The sequence below is a fragment of the Ambystoma mexicanum genome, chromosome 3q (genome assembly GCF_040938575.1).
Source record: "Ambystoma mexicanum isolate Mex_15411 chromosome 3q, UKY_AmexF1_1, whole genome shotgun sequence".
In the NCBI taxonomy this organism is placed as follows: domain Eukaryota; kingdom Metazoa; phylum Chordata; class Amphibia; order Caudata; family Ambystomatidae; genus Ambystoma; species Ambystoma mexicanum.
Window position 1 is genome coordinate 1,215,170,108 of NC_090926.1, and position 15,082 is coordinate 1,215,185,189.

Sequence of the window (15,082 nt, forward strand, 5' to 3'; positions counted from 1 at the left end):
AAAGATCTTCATTTGTTTCAATCCAGTCGAGCCTGTACATTTTTTTTTTTCTTTACCTGGTCTGGGTTCTTTAATAACAATGCTTCGGATTGGTTTAGGTTTCGTAATATTGTCTGACATGTTTTGGCCCATTGCGATAATATCGGTTCAGTGTGGTTGTAAATTGCTTTTTTCAGGACTGAGAATCCACCTGTTGAAGTTGCTTCCAGGCACAATGATCTTCCACTCCGAGAGAGTTTTCAGTGGAGACAATGCTAGTTCTCTTTGCCTAAATCTTACCCAATTCAAATAATACAATCGAAGGGTCATTCTCCAGAATATCCCTCAAAATATTGACCATCTGCTCCATACGTTAGAATTGCCACCACTTTCGCTCTATAAAAGGCCACCAATGGTTTCAAGGCGAATCTTCAGAATCTGGTCATCGGGATCTTTGCTTGTCCGTCAGATTTTTTACTTTGTTCCTCAGATCCGTGATTCTGCGTAGTTTGCTTTTGTTGTTGAGACAAACCGCTAAGTATGTAAAAGGAGAAATATGCATGATTTTTTTTTTTTAAACCATTGTTCTGTTTTTTTTACCCCTCTTTGAATGATCAATTCTTAAAATTATGGGTTAATCATTTTATTAGTGACCACATATTTCCACAAGGCGTTTAGTTGATGTTGGAGGCCTATTGGGGTCTGATCAATTAGGACTATGTCGTCTGCGTAAATTAATCCTCCAATTGTCACACTTTTTTGTAGGAAAGATTCTTAAATCAAGAAAGGCGTCCTCCATGTCTGAGGTAAAGAGATATCATTCGGGCGCCGATGGGCAACCATGCTTTAACCCAGTGTTCGTCGTGATAGACTCAGACAGTAGGCCTGCTTGATTTAGTCTCACTCTGATTGAAGTATCTGCATGTAGATCTTTTACATTATCGAGAATCACTTCCGGACAGTTCCACTTTTTTAATTTTTTCCAAAGGTCAGATCTTTCCACCATGTCAAAGGCCTTTGATAGATCAATAAAGGCCACAAAGAATTTCACCTCCTTGTTTCTTGGTATTCTAGCTTTTAGTAGATGTAATATATTCGGAGTGGTGCCTCGTCCCTTTACGAAGCCTGATTGCCATTCATCTCTATGGCCTGTTAATTCCGCCCATTTGGTCAAAGCTCTTAGTAGGATAGTGGCGAAGATTTTCCCTGCCACATCAATTAAGGCAATTGGCCTATAGTTTTCCGGGTTAGTTCTTAGCCCTTTTTTGAATATGGGGACCACTACACTTGTCTTCCACGAGGTTGGGACTCGACCGGATTCTAGGACATATTTATAAAGTCGATGCAACACTTTAGCCCATTCTATTGGGTCACTTTTGAGTCCCTCGTTAGTCAGTCCATCTGGGGCTGGGGCTCTTGAATTCAATTTTCTGATGATTTCTTCCAGTGTAGATATTTCTATATTTAACATGCCTTCGTCCAATCTTATTGAAGTCGTTCTGCTTAAATGTGACTCCGGTGGAGCTTGCATTTGTTTGTAGTATAATAGCCATTGACATTCCGGGAACAGGTTGGCTAGTAGGGCATCTTGGGATGTATCCTTTTCATTTATCAAGACCCACGTAGCTGCCATATTTCTTACAGATGGTTGATATCATTTTCTGAGATTCATGATTCAACATTGTTTTCTTGTGCATGATTATCCAATTATTTTTTTGCTTGATTTTCCGGATTTCTATAGCTTTGTAGGTCACGTTGGTTTCCTTTTAATTGTTTTCTTAAGTTTCTTTTCTTCATGACCACTGCCCTATAGTATATGTGGCGATTTGTCATTGTTGGTTTAGTACTGCCATGCTTAATAGTGAGTGGTGTGGAAAATTTTAAGTAACGGGACATAGTAGATTGTCTGGAGGGTTGTCTGTGACTGGAGCTCAGTTATTATCGTCCAGTTACTATTCAGCGTCGGCAGTTTAGCTGGTTGTATTTTTAGTCTATTTGTGCCAGAATTGATTCCCAGGTCGTGTGGGTACATTTGTAATTTTCTTTTAGTCGGCTAAACCAGATTATGGTTGCTCAATTTGCGTAGTTCTTTCTTCGTTTTTGTATAAATCTTGACCTGTTCGATGAGACCGTCATGTAATCGAGTACCCTCAAGGTCTGTTTCCCTGGAATATCCGCAAGTTAACCCATTTAGGATTGTACAGTCAGGAGATTGTATGACGAGCCTCCAAGCTATTCCTCTTTTTGTTTCATAGTGGCTGTTACTTGTTCGTCTCTAATTGCATTGTTGCTTTTGTCTAGGCATGTGCAATTGAGATCTCCAACCATTATTATCCACGGCTCTTACCATTTTCCTCTTGGGTCATCAATTAGAGTTGGTATATCTTTCGGAAGGGATAGGTTTGTTTTCGCTCCCGGCGTCCAGTATAGGTTTATAAGAATTGGGCACTCTGAGTGTTTCACCAGGCTCTTTTGGTACTTCACCAGTATTTGGATAAAGGGTGACTGGTTTGCAGAGTACAGCCCATTCCAATTTAATTAATCTTTCATAGCTATAAGGAGGCCGGCCATTGGTCTTCCTTTTAGCCCTTTCAGCGCTGGATTTAGAAATAGAGTAGCCTTCCATCGAGGGGATCTCTCTAAGCCACGTTTCTTGCAAACCTACTTCAAGTGGGTCTTTTATAAATTCATTTTTTTAGTAAGTGGCTAAATCCCCTTGTGTTCCATGTTACGAGTGACCAATTATCTGGTTGGCCTTCCTTTAGGCGTTATTGGGATTTCATTTTTTCTGCTGCCAGCTTGGCCAGCCATTCCCATCTGGTCTGCTCTCCATCCTGAAGCTGGGTCGAATGGGTTTGTTGCATGGCTTTTTTTTTTTTTATGCGTGTCATATGCCTCTTGGAATTGAGCTTTCTTTAGATTTCCTGTTCTTTTTCAGCAGGATCCATTTTTTTTTTTTTTTTAGTTAACTTAAAGCCCATTGGCCACAGGGGCCGCTCTTCCATTAACAATAGTTGATGAATTAGTTGTGAGTAAGTAGAGACCCGCACTCTGTCCATGTATGTTTTATCTGGAAATTCAATTAGCAGTATATCATTGGAACTTCAGTGCTGGGACGTGATGTAACAGTCTTTTAAACTTTGGCCCGGTTTAAAATTAGACCGTCATTTAAATGTGATATTCTTTCCAGGAGTAGCCCTCTGTCCTTTTCTTCAAGGTACTGCCTCGGTTTAGGTAGTCTCAATGGGCTTACCAATGCATTTTTATCTCCGGTGTTTTGATTACAATAGTCTTTATTGTAATTTTGATACTTAAGCATGTATGGTATGATCTTCTGATTGGGAGCTCCCAACTCCAGCACTGGAATAACCACGGGGGTTCTTGGCCCACAGTCTAGTCTGTTTGTTTTTTAGCACCAGGCTTGTGATTTTTAATTTGTTGTAGTCTGTAGCATTTTCCCTTTTAATTCCTGTCTTCTTTACCAGGCACCATTATATTGTGTATTTGTGAATCAGGGTTTCCGCTTTATTTACTATTTGGTCTGGTTGGGCAGTTTCTTCCACTTCCAACTGTTCACCCCCTTCTTGTTCGGTTTCGTCTTCTACCGAGTTACTAAAAGAGCCATTTATTGGAGCCCTAGATCTTGCCTCTTCTGAATTTGAGTACATGGATAAAATCATCAAGTCAGTTTCCAGAATTTCAACATCTTTAATTTAGTTGACTGGAACTTTGGCTAGCCTTTACACGGCTCGTGTCTTTTGGCATTGTTGGGCATTTAAAAATGTTCTGCTTTTATTAGATTTACGTGGCCTCTGAGCGGATTGATTTTTCGGTTTCTTAACCATCTAACGTCCGGACTGTTCTTAATTTCTGTTCAGCAATGGTAGAGGATTTCTCCTTTACCAGTATAGCAGGTACCACCGGCACCAACTTAGCTTTCTTCTTGAAGATTTCACAAATTTTTGGTTCTTATTTGTCACAAGTTGGTGAATCAGATTCCCTTCCGATATAGGGGGCTAGAATTGCAGCCATTGTTGTGACCATCAAAGTGTTATCTTTTTCTGGTCTTTCTTCAGTTGTACCATCGTTTGATCGGTTTCTCATGGGCTTTTGCGGGACACTATTGATTTTGGCAACTATTATCATTTTCAGATCCTCCAGTTGATTTGTTTGTATGAGTTGATTTTTACTTCCCCACGAAATCGTTTGCGTGGCTACCTCTATGGGTAAAATATTTTTTTTACATCTGAGGATTTCTCCAGCATTATATCATCAGAGATGTCACTTAATTGTGGAGTGTTTTTGGAGATCTTCTTTGTTACAGGTTATCACTCCTACCTAAATTTAGTAGCGATAGTTTCCCGAAAAGTTGTTCTCTGTCCTGACTGTCTACTGATAATTGAGGTTTCCATATCTTATTATTTTTTTTTCCTGACCAGCATCTTATAAATTCCGTTTTGGTTGATTTCGATCCTGTTCTTCTTCCATTCATCAGTTGTGGTTTCCATAAAGGTAATTGGTTAGAGTTTGTCATATGTTCATTTATTAGCCCACTGGTTTTTGCTGTGGATCTTTCCTTTTGTCTACTTTCCCGAGTCGCCGTTTCTCTTGGTGTAATTCTCGCTTTTTCCAATGAAGTACAAGACCCAGCAGAACTGTCATGCCTACGCCCGGGGACCCAGACCAAGTCCAGCAACCCCGGAAGCAGGCATCAAGTTAACCCAACAACCCCCGCTAGGGGCTATTTGAGTGCAGTCCTGGCGCCTATGGCGCCAGGCTCATATGGAGTCAGTCCAGGCTCATAGATTAAAACTTACCTGATGCAGACCATGCTGCAAGAGCTCCAAGCCAAACATGGCTTGGAAGGGACTATTTTTTTTACTCGGGTGGGGCCTGGGAGGAATACTTACCTGGGACTACTTTGGAGGCTATTTAAACCACGCCCAAAGAGCAGCACACGCTTCGCGTTATTCTGCATTCAGCAGCGTAACGCTCACCGTGCCTGCAAGTCTGCATCCAGTCTTCTGCCACGCCCGCCTCGAGTTTGGAGCTCCTAGAAAAAGGGAGAAAGAAGGAGAAAAGGTTAGAACAAGAGCAATACCTTTGATCCTTACCTGAATTCCCGATCCATCGTGCCTTCGAGCTGGAAGAAAGAAGTTATATTATGCGTGTTGCCTCGCCTGCTGCAGCGCCGCTCTGAACTCTCCGGCCTTCGCAGCATCTTCACATTTCACCGCATCCTCCTGCATGTTACCGCTGCACTCCGGCACCTAAGTAGAAGACCAGAACAGCGAGGTGAGCCAAGGGAATACACAGAGGAATACCCCCCATAGACTTACATGATTTTACCACCGGGGGTACTATTGTTCTTCAGGGGTCGACGCAGCTTCCACTGCATCCTAGCCGAACCCCGGCCCCTAAGGGGAAACAAAAGGACTAACAAGGGGAACCCTCCTGACCACAAAAGACTTACCTAATTTTACCGCCGGAGGCATTATTCCCCGAGACTTCATACTTTCTCTAAGCGCCTGAATAAGGGAGAAAGCAACAGGTTACATATGGACATTATTTTATCGAACTGTGTTGGATAATACAAATCCTTACCACAACATTACCGGTTGCCACGAGGAACTCTTCAGTAGGGTCGAGCTGCAACCTGCAAGGAATCGGACAAGAGTGAAAGTCAGGCATTTGAACTCTTACGAACTACATACTTACGGCGTCTTGCCGGGAATATCGGAGTCAATATTGTCCTGGAACGCACCAATTCCTTCGAGCCAGTGAAGCAACTGGTTATCTACGCGCCCCTGCGCTCAATGCAGGATGGCAAGCTCATTTTTTCAAATCGGGTGAGACTATAAGAGGTAACATCCAAGGTGATCAGTGAGGAGAACAGCGGGGTGGGGGGGGATTTACGCTCAACTCCACGGGTGGTTAATTCCCTTTCTCCACTTGCAGAAGAATATTCCTACGGGCCAAGCGAACGAAGCTAGGTGGACCAGTCAAGTCCGTCATCTCGCCCTACGCGTCACATTGGTGGAGACCGCAGCAGTCCAGTCCAGATCGACACCTCTGTGGGAACCAGGTGAGCGTAACAAGAACATTCTTCATTCGTGTTCTCTACAGGATTTACTAGGTCTGAAGATTGGTTATTCATGTATACTTTATCCTGTTCATAGAAAACATCACTTATACTTTCATGGTTTTGTTTTTCACATTGATGTAACTTTGACTTATTTCGGAGGGTTAACTCCGTAGGAATGGTTTCCTTCATCGTCTCCTTTTTATCCTTCTCATGTTGGCTTTCCGGTGTTTTCTCTGGTTGAGTAACACTACCTATAGGCTTGATCGGGTTGGCGGTCATGGCTTAATCTAGACTTTTTTTCTTCTCTAAGCTGCAAGTTAATTGAGTCTGTGTTTCTCCGTATAACTTTCAATGTTTATGTTAATCATGAACGGGCAGGTTATTTCAATAGGATTTAACTCTTCGTTCAGTACAGGGGGGTGTATGGACGGGGTCACTCTCTCCACAAGGCGTAACTTCCTCTAACTTGTTGTCCTCCTGTGGCTTATTTCTAAAAAAGCAGCTGGAGTTGTGGCTGTGTTTATGAGCGGGGAGCCAAAGACACCTCATTCCATCCCTCCCGCGGTGTTCCAGTCGTTTTTACCGTCATGTTTGTTCCTTCGTATTTTTAAGTAGGTGTCCGTTAGTGCCCCGCTAATTTACCCTTATTGATCTCCTTGCGCACTAGCACGAGATCTGCAGGTATTAAGTCGTCTTTCTTGTACAACCGCTTAAGGGCCTCCAATTAAGACAGGAATAATGCGACAAACAAGGTGCAGTAATTATGTTTGGCAGGATCAAAAAGGACACAGCCTTAACAGTCTGTCCTGTTTGCCAAGATGTGTGGTTTCTTCACCACCATATGCTGATGTTCACTTCTCTTCCTTCCGCGAGTGTAGCAGAGTGTGAACCTTCAAATTGCAAGGGTGTTTTTTTTAACTCAAATTAGGCTCAATCCGTTCAACCTGCCGCCAGGAATATATGGCAGTGTCCTGTGTTACTGTGTCACGTTAAATAATTAGAGCCCAAATATCTGTTCATCAGTTGCCAACCATGGGAAATATATGTAGGTACTCGCGTCCTTTGCGCTTCTCGCAGATTGTTTCTGACGATATATCCGCCCAGGTCGTCCAGCCAAACAAACAGAAAGCAGCCCTTTACGCGGCAGTGCTTATCGCCACAAGGGCTGCTGGGTCCCCAATTTATACGCACTTCCTTCTGTCATAAGGGGCGGGACTAGCGGGGTGTTAAAGACAGTTGAAGTTAAAGGCGCAGGGTAGCACGAAGTGAAATGCCTTCATTTTTCCTTCTCAGTTTTTTCAGCTCAAAACGGAATGAAATTATCTTGGCACAGGTAACGAGATGCAGACAAACAGAAAGCAGCCCTTTACGCGGCAGGCCTTGTCCCCAAAAGTTCAAGAAAGTTCCATAGTTTTTTGTGAAGCTGGAAAGGTCGGGTCTCTGGGGTCCAATGAACAGTTTCAAGTGTTGCGGGACAAGTTATTCTAACTAAGACGTGTCCCCAACATACATTTTGAGTGCTTGCGTGAGCAAGCAATTACCAACTTTTAAAGGGAGGTTGGAGTTCAAGTAAGTATCGCTACAACTCACCCCTGTCAACCCCCCCGCCAACCTCCTACCCCACCCTCCTCCTACCCCACCCTCTGTACTCAGCTTCTTCATAGGACTTGGCAGGTCTGCTGAAAATGGTCCGGGGCCCCTTTCCCGCTGTTAGCCTCACCCCTTGATCTCCAGGGGTTGCAGGTTCAAGCCCTTGTCTGGTGGGCGATTAATGCAGGTGCAAGATCTTCCAGTTGGAAAATGCAAAAGACCTCTATTCAGGGCTCCTCAGGGCAGGGCTGGACGCAAGTCAGCAGTTTCAGATGATGGCAACCGATGCACGGTGACGCAAAGGAATTCACTTCCTGTGGTCAGAATTTGCCTCCTATCTCGTGTCCCTTTGATGCTAGGACCACAACATTTCACAGAGGTAAGACTTGTAGCACAAGCTGAAGATCCTTCAATAGATTCGGGTCCAGCACACACCACCTTATGGTAACTCCTTTTCCACTTCTCATATTACCTTTTGTTACACTGACAAACCTAAATGGCTGATGACAGTGGTTACTTGTTACTACCTTATGCGCAGGTTACTAGCTGGCTGACTTTTCATACTTCATTTTGGGCCATCCCCGACTTGCTGCTACTTTCCAGAGCTGCAGAATCCCAATACCCGGGGTACCTGGACCATTATCAAGTGCACCATCTTAAGCTTGAATTCCATTGAATATTTGCAGGCATCCGTGTGGACCTCCAGAGGCAGGAATTCAAGTCCCCTCACCAGAGTTCAGGACTGAGTAATCAAGGAGAATCCGACCAGCGATATTCCTTCTTGGTGATAAGAAAAGGGGGCCAAAACCACAAAGCCGCTTGAGAGCTGAATCCATTGCTGACGACCTCTTCTCCCGAGTGCTGCCGCAGAAGCCCACCAGAGGTTCTGAACCAACCCCTGGCCCCCTCTACTGTCCCCCCCCCCCCCCCCCACCTTTCATCACCGCGACCAAGGAACTGGGTCCACAACACTGCACCTAGAAGGAAGCAAGTTACAATTTCTTCACTTTCAAGGTACTGTGGAGCTTAATTACCTTGTGACATTTTTGGTGCTTCCCGGCTTGGGAAGTGCTGCTTTCTTCAACTGAGAGAGTTGACCTCCACTCCTTTTGTGCAGGCCTTGCAGCGTGTGGACTATCGAGTATGGTCCCCTTGAGCTCCTGTGTTTCTTCAAGAACCACCGACTGGTTAACTTAGGTCCACATAGCCGGTCAAGTGGCACAGCGAGTAGAGTGCTCGCTTTGACATCCGTGCAGAGCCTGCTAACGCAGGTTTGAATCCCAGCGGGGCCAAACTCAGCCTTTCATCCTTCCGAGGTCGATAAATGAGCACCACACACCGTGGTTAATAATAAGCAGCGCTCAGATACCTGAGGGTTCGTAGCGCTATATAAGTGCCAAATAATTATTATTATTATTATTATTAACTTTTCCTTTGAAGATCTTCATAAGTGGGACTGTCCATTTGACTTTGGCTGTACTGGTTTGCTAAAGGTACTTCTCCAGCATTGGATCTTTCATGGATTCACATGCTTAGAATATTCCCCGTCGTCAGACTGGGAACCCTCGGTACACACACATATATAGTCGTTTCCTATAGGAAAAAACTTCCGACACTTGTGTGTCCTATCCACATCTACGTCCTCTCTGGGGCCGTTCACACATGCCCCGTAGGACGTAGCGGTATAAAATCCTCCATGGGCGATCAACACAGATCAGCCACGAGTAGAGATTTGGATAAACGCAGGGAGAGCGCTGTGAAGGCAGGACCGCCTAAACCACCTGCAGGCCCAACGTCGACGACGATGAACCAGTCGGTGTCCTCACTGCCGCTGACGCAGTCGATTTCACCCGTCATCAACCCAGCGACGACCTCGGCGACGATGTCCTCGTCAACGGAAGTTCTGGCCTGGAGACCAGAAGTATTTGATATGGGGTTGCCTGACACATTGCTACAGGAACAGGCAGTGTCAATTGCCTCGAAAGAAGACGGCTTCAGAATTGTGAGCCCGGAGGACCTCGGTCTACGAGCCAGGTTTCCATCAGGAGCAACCTGCTCTCAGGTGTTTACCCAACCTCCAAGCTCTCAGGCGACCCTGTCCATGGAGGTACTGTCCTCCTTACACTCGCTGCTGAAATCGCTGGACGAAAGGCTTCCACCTGTACCGTCGACACCCCCCGTCGACGAGCCCGGCCCTTCACACCGCCCGACCAGATCGATCGGGGTTCCAACTAGTCCAGCAGTCCAGGAGGAAGGTGAGCTTTCGGACTCCCTATCTGACCACGGGTCAGCGTCAGATATAACCCTCTCACCATCTAGGGATCCATCCTGGGTGTCGGATGTGGAAATGGAAACACCAAAGAGTCCCACTCACCCGTCACCACCGGACGATATAGGTGCCTTTCATTCTATGATGGAAAAAGCGTGCAAGGAGTTTGGCCTGGTCCAACAGGAGGAGAAAAAGGACGGTTTTCTTTTTGACCATATGGGCAAGAGTAGACGCTCAATATTCTCAATACCCATTTTAGACCATGTCTGGAAAGGTGTTCAAACCATGCGTCACCCATTTTCTGAGCCGGCTGTCAAAGGCCGCATTGAAAAGAAATTTAAAGTACCAGACTCTACACCGAAGTGTCTTTCGGCTCAACTACACCGGACTCGGTGGTGTCGTCGGCGGCGACGAGAAAAGCAAAGGCCCAACATAAATGCTCTACCCCTCCAGATAATGAGGCGAGGCGCCAAGACGTGTTTGGTAAGAAGGTTCTTTCTGTGGGGGCCTCAAAGGTGAAAGCAGCTAACTCCCTGGCGATTGTGGCCAGATATGACAGGGAGATGTGGCACAGACTGGCACCTATCCTGGACCACCTCCCGGAAGAACATAGAAGAACGGCAATGTCCCTGGTTCGAGAAGGCGAAGAAGCATCGAATCATGCTATTAACATAGCGGTGGACCTGGCAGATTCGGGTTTTAAACAAATAACGGAGTTGTTCTAAGAAGCCAGGCTTGGCTTAAGTGCACCAACTTCAGACCCGAAGTACAGTATAAAGTTTTGGACATGCCCTTCGAAGGTGATCTTCTTTTCGGAGAAAAGGTGGACGAGGCCTTGAAGGGCATGAAGGAGGACTCGGATACAGCACGCTCGTTGGGTTCTCTCCAGAGTGGTAAGCCCTTTCGTTCTTTTCGTCCCTTTAGAGGAGCATCTGGAAACTCAAGATTCTCAGCAACCAGGGATAGATCTTTTGGTAGATCAGCGTATCCTTCCCAAGGATATAGACGCGCCTCTCAGACCTCAAGCCGGCGCAGAAACTTCCAGTCTTCCAAGAGACGACCAACTTATTTGTCGTCGACGAGCAAACAAAGACCAGCAATGACGGGAAGCGTACCGTTCTGGGAGGAAGAGTGTCAAGCTGCATCGAGGAATGGGAGACCATCACAACAGATCAGTGGGTTTTGGACACTGTGAGGTACGGACATTCCCTACTATTCAAATGCAAACCTCCAAAATGTCCACCAATACACCTATCCCAGCCACATCTAAACATCTTGCGACAGGAAGTAACACTCATGTTACAGAAAGGCGCCATCGAATTAGTCCCTGCATCGCAGAAAGGCCTAGGGGTATACTCACGGTGTTTTGTGGTAAAGAAGCCAAACGGAAAATGGCGCCCTATTCTCGACCTGCGAGACCTCAACAAGACCCTACAGAGTCAAAAATTCAAAATGCTTACACTGCAGGGGGTGATCAGATCCGTCCAAAGGGATGATTTTTTGGCGTCACTAGATCTACAGGACGCGTACTTCCACATTCCGGTGTGTCAAAAACACAAGAGGTTTCTGAGGTTCATGGTAGGTCAGACACACTACCAATTTGCAGTGCTCCCATTTGGTCTAAAGTCCTCCCCAAGAACGTTTACAAAATGTTTGGCACCTGTGGCAGCCTGGCTGCGAAAGGGAGGGCATCATGTATACCCGTACCTCGACGACTGGCTTGTGAGGGGATCCTCCCCAGCGTCGACCAACGACAGCGTACAAGCCACCTTACAACTTCTGCAACGACTGGGGATCGCAGTGAACTTCGAAACGTCTTCTCTAAAGCCCGCAAGGAGCTTGAAGTTCTTGGGAGCTCAATTCGAAACCCACTCTGGAATAGTGAAACCGTCCCTAGACGGAATATTGAAGATCGAACAACTGACGAGTCAACTTCGCCTACAGAACACATTTTCCGTGAGAAAATGTGGCAATCCTGGGTTCCATGGCTTCGTGCATCCACCTAGTAGCAAACTGCTGATTGTTAATGAGGCTCTACAGGAGTTCCTGTCGGACAGATGGAAGCAGGCCACGGGCCGGTGGTCAGACAGGATAACCGTCGACGACGAGGGTGTCATCAGATCCCTCCAATGGTGGGAAATCTTTCACAACCTGGACAGAGGGGTTCCTCTACAAGAGCCGGAATTTCAGAACACCATCATCACGGACGCCTCCCTGACAGGCTGGGGAGCACACATGAACTATCATCAAACCCAGGGCAGATGGTCTTCGACCGAATCGCACCTACACATCAACGTGCTGGAACTGAGGGCAGTGAGATGGGCCTTGAAATCATTCCTTCCACATATCAAAGGATCAAAAGTAAGAGTGCTGACAGACAACACGACAGCCATGTTCTACTTGATAAAGCAAGGCGGCACCAGATCCAGGAGCCTTTCGGCGGAAGCTCAAAAGATCTGGCACTGGGCGTTGAAACGCAACATATCCTTAGTGGCTTACCATCTCCCGGGTGTGAAGAATGTGCAAGCGGATTCCCTGAGCAGGACAATGGCTCAAAAACACGAGTGGGAGCTGGACACGGTCAGCTACAAATAATCTTCGAAAGGTGGGGGACCCCCTCAATCGACCTCTTCGCAACGAAAGAAGACAGGAAATGCGAACAGTTCGCGAGCAGATGGCCTCAAAAAGGATCCCTGGGGGAAGCGTTCTCGTTTCCCTGGACGGACAAATTCCTGTACGCTTTCCCTCCGTTCCCCCTTATACGGAGGACAATCCAGGGGATTCGCAGGTACAAATGCCGGGTCATTCTAGTGGCACCGTATTGGCCGAGACAACCATGGTTTTCCGACCTCCTATATCTGTCGTTGGAACAGCCTATAACTCTCCAGAAAGTGCCGAACCTACTGTCCAGGGACAAGGGAACGGTGTGGCACCACAATCCGGACAGCCTCAACTTAACAGCATGGCTCCTGACTTTTCAGAGTTTGGCAGCTTGAAAGTCTCGTCGGATTGCCCGAGAATTCTGCAGGCGGCTAGGGCCCCTTCGACTAACAAATCATACATATGCAAATGGCGAAGGTTCTGTACGTAGTGTCAAACACAGCACAAAATTCAGCCTTTAGAAGTAACCCCTGAACAAATTCTTCTGTATCTTCTTCACCTAGCTGAGAGTGGGCTGTCATCATCGTCCATCAAAGTGCACTTGGCGGCCATTTCAAGGTTTACGAGGAGGAGACAGTCTTCACCATTATTCAGTGACAGACTGGTGAAACATTTCATGAGGGGTCTCTTTAGAACTTCCCCCCCTACGAAACGGTTCCCACCGTCGTGGAGTTTAAATGTGGTGTTGGCTGCCTTAATGAAGCCTCCATTTGAGCCAATGTCCTCTTCATCCATGCAGTTCCTATCTTGGAAACTGGCTTTCTTAATTGCCATTACATCGGCTAGAAGAATGTCGGAATTACAGGCATTGGTCATAGATCCTCCATATATGAGATTCTTTAAGGACAAAGTAATTTTATCAACTAACCCTACTTTCATCCCGAAAGTACCGACAGTCTATCACAAGCACTCGACCCTGGTCCTTCCTACTTTCTTTGCGTCCCCGTCGGCGGCGGCGGAAAAAGCCCTGCATACTCTGGACGTCAAAAGGGCGTTAAAATTTTACCCGCAAAGGACGCAAGATATCAGAACTACCAGACAGTTGCTCATTGCCTACGGTCCGTCGACGAGAGGAAGGGCAATCTCCAAGCAAGGCCTGGCTCGTTGGGTCTCTTCGGCAATTACTTTTATTCACTCCAAGGCTGGGAGACCCCTACAAGGACGCCCTAGAGCCCATTCCACGAGATCGACAGCCTCCTCCGCGGCTCTATGGGCAGGAATTCCTCTGACAGACATCTGCCAGGCGGCAGCATGGTCTGTCCCACACACGTTTACACGCCATTACTGCCTGGAAAGGCAGCACGCGGGTGAGGTACAGATGGGAAGGGCAGTTCTGCGCCATCTGTTTCAATGAGGTAAGCCAAAAACGGTTAAGCTTTTGTCTTTTGCCTTGTCTATTCTGGTTCTTTAGTGTCTGTTTTGAGCAATATATGTATATATATGTATGTATTATGAATATGTATATATCGGAAAATATGTTGCTGCCTACGTGCCTATATATTAGGTTTTGGGGTGTTTTTTGTGGTGTATGTTACATTGCATTCTCACCTCCTTCTTTTAGGATACTGCTATACAATCTATTCTAAGCATGTGAATCCATGAAAGATCCAATGCTGGAGAAGGGAGTAGTTTCTTACCTGTAACTCCATTTCTCCAGCGTTGGTATCTTTCATGGATTCACATGCGCCCACCAGCCTCCCCGGAATGCAATGTGCAAGATGTGTATAAGCAGGTTCTCCTTTCTACGTTGGAGGGGCCGAAATCTGACGGGACCCGCGGGGGCGGGGCTTTTATACCGCTACGTCCTACGGGGCATGCGTGAACGGCCCCAGAGAGGACGTAGATGTGGATAGGACACGTGTCGGAAGTTTTTTCCTATAGGAAACGACTATATATGTGTACCGAGGGTTCCCAGTCTGACGACGGGGAATATTCTAAGCATGTGAATCCATGAAAGATACCAACGCTGGAGAAATGGAGTTACAGGTAAGAAACTACTCCCTTCTTAATCCTACTGTCTTTGGCAGTGCTGGCTCCTCCATAGCTTTTAATTGTTAACACTTAGGAAACAGACTGCCTATATCCCTCTGGGAGAGTTTACTCGTTAAGTTATTAAAGTATGTTCTGCCTAACTGAAGCCACCACCCCACACCCCCCCCCCCCCCCCCCCCCCCCCACACCCAAACCTCAGTTTTATATATAATGTGCCGATACTGACCTTAATTGACGTCACTCTGTGTGCTGGCTATATAAAGCATATAAAGTTACTCACCTACATTGTTTCTTATACAACTTTATTCATTTCAAATTGAATGTTGTTAGTTGCTGCTTTTTAGATGTGCTTGTGCCTTGTGTGTGCTTTTTTTGTGTATAAATAATTATTTTAATATAACTGTTTACTGGATCCTCTACAGCTCACATTACTCCCTCTTAAGATAAACCTGGCTGCTCAGCCACTTGTGTAGTACAGGCCTATACTAAGAGTTTGGTCCCTAATA

General features: G+C 46.1%; 1 protein-coding gene across 3 annotated transcripts in view; it reads left to right on the forward strand.

The window, feature by feature from the left end:
• RAVER1 (ribonucleoprotein, PTB binding 1) overlaps window positions 1-15,082 on the forward strand; it is a 402,256-nt gene that overhangs the window by 272,100 nt on the left and 115,074 nt on the right. The gene's annotated exons all lie outside the window — the stretch shown is intronic.